The sequence below is a fragment of the Haematobia irritans genome, chromosome 4, assembly GCF_050003625.1.
Source record: "Haematobia irritans isolate KBUSLIRL chromosome 4, ASM5000362v1, whole genome shotgun sequence".
Classification (NCBI taxonomy): Eukaryota; Metazoa; Arthropoda; class Insecta; order Diptera; family Muscidae; genus Haematobia; species Haematobia irritans.
The window spans coordinates 195,666,742-195,672,741 of NC_134400.1; the positions used below are offsets into that span (position 1 = coordinate 195,666,742).

General features: G+C 30.9%; 1 protein-coding gene across 1 annotated transcript in view; it reads right to left on the reverse strand.

Annotated features, from left to right (window-relative positions):
- Window positions 1–5,504, reverse strand: part of SP1173 (major facilitator superfamily domain-containing protein SP1173) — a 118,942-nt gene extending 113,438 nt beyond the window's left edge. The window contains exon 1 of the mRNA XM_075303938.1: window positions 5,295–5,504. The gene's annotated coding sequence lies outside the window, so the exon portion shown is untranslated. The remainder of the gene's footprint in view (window positions 1–5,294) is intronic.
- Between the last annotated feature and the right edge of the window lie 496 nt (window positions 5,505–6,000).

Consider the following 6,000-nt stretch of genomic DNA (forward strand, 5'->3'; position numbering starts at 1 on the left):
ATTAGACTCTTATTAGTGTACACTTTTTGAAAGGCGGGTATACCATTGACCACGGTGGCTCCGAATGGTTTACTTTTCGGCCAAACATAGCCTCCCTAAAGTATGTAAATATTTTAGTTAGAACGGGTTTGAATTGAAAGGGGAATGTGATGCAACTTTTGTATGCTGAAAAAGTTAAACTTTTTTTAAAAAGTCAAAACTTAAAAAGCCAACTTGTCCAAATTTCGAAAATCCGCCTTTTAGACTCTCATTACAATTCCTTGTGGCAAAGACAACAATGATCCCCCTAAAAGTATGCAAATATTTTAGTAATAACTATCGGAAACTCGCTGCTGACATTTCTTCGAAACACAGAATCACAATATCGGCATTTCCAAATTTAGAATTAGAATTTTAAATTTTATAAAATCCAAAACTCACACTTTTTGATTCTCATTACAACAATCCCTTAAGGCAGAGACAAAGGCCTCCTAAAAGTATGCAGATATTTTTCTAAGAACTATCGAAAGTGGGAAAATTCGTCTAATCGCCTTGTGAAAGTGACCAAAATGAACTAATCGAATAGTAAGAAAAAATCGAAAAATAAATTTTAAATAGAAAGAATTTTTATATGGTGGGGAATCATTATTCAAAAAATTTGCAATATCAACATTTTCTAATTAACAAAAAAAAAAACACCAAAAAGTCAATTTTTGCAAACATTGTGCAAAAAATCAATCTCTAGAGTGACTAATCGACTTTTGATATTAGCCAAAATAGGCTAATCACCTATTGATTGAATGGCCAAAATCGAATAGTAAGGAATCGAAAAGTATAATATAAAAGGGGAAAGCGATGAAGCTCTGCAATATCGACATTTCCAAAAGTTTAAAATTAATTTTTTCCAATTTTGAAAAGTCGAAAACCCAACTTTTTGATTTTCATTACAATTCCTTAAGGGGTTGACAACAAGTGCCCCTAAAAGTATGCAAATTTTTTAGGTATAAATAGAAGAAATGAGAAAATTTGGTATAAAAAAGGGGCAACAAATTTTTTTAATCATCCAAATTGTTAATCAACTTAAATTTTTGTTGAAAATATAAGAAGTGAGAAAATTTGGTATAAAAAAGGGGCAACAATTTTTTTTAATCATCCAAATTGTTAATCAACTTAAATTTTTTTTATTTTTGAAAATTTTGATAATAACCATAATCGAAAAATAATTATTTTAAGGATAAAATCAAAAAGAAGAATTTGTAATTAAAAGCTAATGTGATGCAGCTCTCTGTTTACGATGATAATATATCAAACCGTCCAAAATTCGTCAAGTAATTTTCCATAATCGCAAACATCGATACTTGATATTTTTCAATATTTCAAAAGTCGAAATATCGACAGTTTAGAGAAACAAAATCCAAAATTCCACTTTTGCAAAAGTCGGAAATTACTTTTTCAAATTAAAACAAAAAAAAAACGAATTCCACTCTTTTGAGTTTTTTAAAAATAGCGAAATGGACTACTTTATTATTATACCTCAAGGCGAAGATAAATACACGAACAAAAAAAATAAATTTTGAAATCAATCACGAAATTAATTGATAATTAATTTTTAATTGAAATGTCTTTTATTACAGAAATGATGGTATCAATCACCGAAGTCAATTAAATACTTAATTGCTCGAGTTAAAAAATTAATTGATACTATTAATTTTTGTCACAAAAAAATTGTTGAATCAATTAAGTTTTTAATTGAATATTTTTAAAAATTCAATTAAAATTTGTATTGAAAATATAGTGGTGAAAACTTTGTCTGTTTATGGCCCTACTAAAAATATGCAAATATTTTCGTTATAACTATCGAAAGTGAAAAAATTCGAAAAAAGTGAAAGTTGATTTTAGTAATAATCAAAATCCATACGTGGTATATATTAAAAATCCATACGTCCATACGTGGTATATATTAAATCAAAAAAGATCGATCCAATACGTATATAATTCAGTTTGACAAAGTAGACATAAAATTTTGACAAAATTTTCTATAGAAATAAAAATTTTAACAAAATTTTCTATAGAAAGAAAATTTTGACAAAAATTTCTGCAGAAATAAAATTTTAACAAAATTTTCTATAGAAATAAACTTTTGGCAAAATATTCTATAGAAATAAAATCTTGGTAGATTATTTTTGGCTCGAATGGCAACCATGATTATGAACCGAAAAAAATTTGAACAAAATTTTCTATAGAAATAAAATTTTGATAAAATTTTCGATAGAAATAAAATTTTGACAATGTTGAAAATTTTATTATGAACCGAATAAAATTTTAACAAAATTTTTTCTAGAAATAAAATTTGACAAAATTTTCTATATAAATAAAATTTTGGTTGATTATTTTTGGCTCTAGTGGCAACCATGATTATGAACCGACATGGACCAATTTTTGTGTGATTGGACCAATTTCGGTATGGTTGTTAGCGACCATATATTAATACCACGTTCCTAATTTGAACAGGATCGGATGAATTTTGCTCCTCCAAGAGGCTCCGGAGGTCAAATCTGGAGAACGTTTTATATGGGGGCTATATATAATTATGGACCTATATGGACCAATTCTGGCACGGTTGTTAAAGATCATATGTTCAAAATTACAACCGGATTGGATGAAATTTTCTTCTCTTGGAAACTTCGCAAGCCAAATCTGGGGATCGGCTTATATGGGGGCTATATATAATTATGAACCGATGTGGACCAATTTTTGCATGGTTATTAGAGACCATATAACAATATCATGTACCAAATTTCAGGCGGATCGGATGAAATTTGCTTCTCTTTGAGGCTGCGCAACCCAAATCTGGGGATCGGCTTATATGGGGGCTGTATATAATTATGAACCGATGTGGACCAATTTCTCCATGGTTATTAGAGACCATATAGCAATATCATGTACCAAATTTCAGGCGGATCGGATGAAATTTGCTTCTCTTTGAGGCTCCGCAACCCAAATCTGGAGATCGGTTTATATGGGGTCTATATATAATTATGGACCGATGTGGACCAATTTTTGCATGGTTGTTAGAGACCATATACCAACATCATGTACCAAATTTCAGGCGGATCGGATGAAATATGCTTCTCTTTGAGGCTCCGCAACCCAAATCCGGGGATCGGTTTATATGGGCGCTATATATAATTATGGACCGATGTGGACCAATTTTTGTACGGTTGTTAGAGACCATATACCAACATCATTTACCAAATTTCAGGTGGATCGGATGAAAGTGTCTTCTCTTAGAGGCTCCGCAAGCCAAATCTGGGGATCGGTTTATATGGGGGCTATATATAATTATGGACCGATGTGGACCAATTTTTGCATGGTTGTTAGAGACCATATACCAACATCATTTACCAAATTTCAGGTGGATCGGATGAAAGTGTCTTCTCTTAGAGGCTCCGCAAGCCAAATCTGGGGATCGGTTTATATGGGGGCTATATATAATTATGGACCGATGTGGACCAATTTTTGCATGGTTGTTAGAGACCATATACCAACATCATGTACCAAATTTCAGTGGGATCGGATGAAATTTGCTTCTCTTTGAGGCTCCGCAAGCCAAATCTGGGGATCGGTTTATATGGGGGCTATATATAATTATGGACCGATGTGGACCAATTTTTGCATGGTTATTAGAGACCATATACTAACACCATGTACCAAATTTCAGCCGGATCGGATGAAGTATGCTTCTGTTAGAGGTTCCACAAGCCAAATCTGAGGGTCCCTTTATATGGGGGCTATACGTAAAAGTGGACCGATATAGCCCATTTTTTGTTTCGTTCGGAAGTTCGGAAGCGTGATTTCAACAGACGGACGGACGGACGGATGGACATGCTCAGATCGACTCAGAATTTCACCACGACCCAGAATATATATACTTTATGGGGTCTTAGAGCAATATTTCGATGTGTTACAAACGGAATGACAAAGTTTATATATCCCCCATTTTATGGTGGAGGGTATAAAAAAATTGAAAAAGCCCAAGTTATTTTTTTTTCTAATCAAAATAATTTTTTTTTTTTTTGAATATTTTGAAAAAATCGAAAGTTGAAAGGAAATTTTTTAAAAGTCTCAAACTCGACTATTTCATATTCATTACAATCCCTAAATGCCTGCAACAAAGGTCCCCCTAAAAGTATGCACTTTTTTTAGTAAGAACTAAAAGATTTTGGCAAACAGATTAACACTCTGATGGTAAAGTGTAAAGGAAGGGAAAGTAGTTGTTTAGGTCAACTGCTGAATTTCTTGCTTATAAAATAATTGAATTGAAGAAATTCCAAAATAAAGTCCTATAGTGGACATGTACACGTTTTAAAAGCCAAATCAGGAAGTTTTCTTTTTTTTTAAGCCTACTTTAGAAAATAGTTGGGCAAGGGGGAAATTTACTTCTTCACCTATATATATATATATATATATGTATCGCAAAATCAAGAATTACATTTTAGAATATTTAATAATATTTCGTAAAAATAACTTTGTGAATTCTTTGAGTGTAGGAATTTTTTTTAATTTTTTTAAGATCCTTTCTAATTTTTCTTTCCAATATTTTTACTCAAACCTGACATAGCGACATATGTTTTCCAAGGGATTATGTTGCATGGTTTTGTTTTTTTCTTAGCTAAAATCATTGTCATTGGCCTTTGGGTTCCTTTCTTTGCAATGTCACTTTTGCCTAAAATTCTTTGGAATTAAAACAAAAAAAAAACAAACACAAAAAAATTGGAACTAAAACCAAACACCACAATTTTTTAAATTTGAATTAATTTTTGAAGGCCATCATATAAACAACCCTGAACATAAAAAGGATGCTAATGATGACGATTTGGTTGGTCTCATAACATTTGGGTAATTTTTCTTGTCACTTTTTGTTTTTGTTTCACTCATTCTATGAAAACTTTCGTTTTTTTTTCAAAATCACAATTTTTTTCTTTTACCCTTCGTGGTGTTTTTATTTTATTTTGTTGATAAAAATAGTATATTCACATTTTTTGTTTTTCAATATTTATTTTCATTTCATATATCTTCTTCTTCTTTTCTCTGGGTGAATATATGGGTGCCCATAGACATAAATCAAATTGTTAAAAAATTAGCACAGCATATTAAAAAAAAAAAACATAAATGTTTAATTAAGAATATATATATGTTACTCTCTCACAATTCTATTTCTTCAATATATTTACCGTAATTTGTTTTTCTCATTTAGTTTAGGTTTTTTTTTGTTTTTGTTTTTAATCAAATAAAATAAAATTTTCAAAATTCACCTTTTATTTTTGAATTCTTATTTTAAGAACTGAACTGAAACATCCCATAAAAGCGAAAACACATTTACACAACACCACCACACGTTTTTCCTTTAGGTTTCTTTTCTTCATGCAATTTCGATATAGTTTTTGTATTTCTATATATGTCTTATAGTTTTTTTTTTACCGATTTTCGACGCGCGCCACTACAACCGCACGGTTAAAATACCGAAAAAATAATAAAAATGAATTTGTTCGATTTGTTGTTACTTACCAAAAAGTATTCTGTTAAGGTGGTGAGGTTGAAAGCAAACATGTTGCTTTGTTCAAAATGTTCGAACACATGTATGTGTGTGTTGAAAATATAAGGGCACCACAAATTCACCATACTCATGTTGGTGGCGACATCTATTGTACATTTTGTGCGGAATGAAAGTATTTGTAAAACATTGACAGTGTTTTATCGCCATAAAGTCGAAAGTCTGTTATTTTATATTTGCGAACAGTAGGCTTTTTTGAATTTTTTTTGTAGGAAAAAGGTTTTGTATAAGAAAAACATTTATAAGAAAATAAAAAAAGGGATTAAAGAACAATTTGGCAATCATGGCAGTGCAAGCAAAGAGCCTGTTCGTAATAGAAGATCCTACACTGAAAAAAAAAATGTTTATGTGATATTAAAGATTACACAATAAAACAAGTATATACGGCCGTAAGTTCGGCCAGGCCG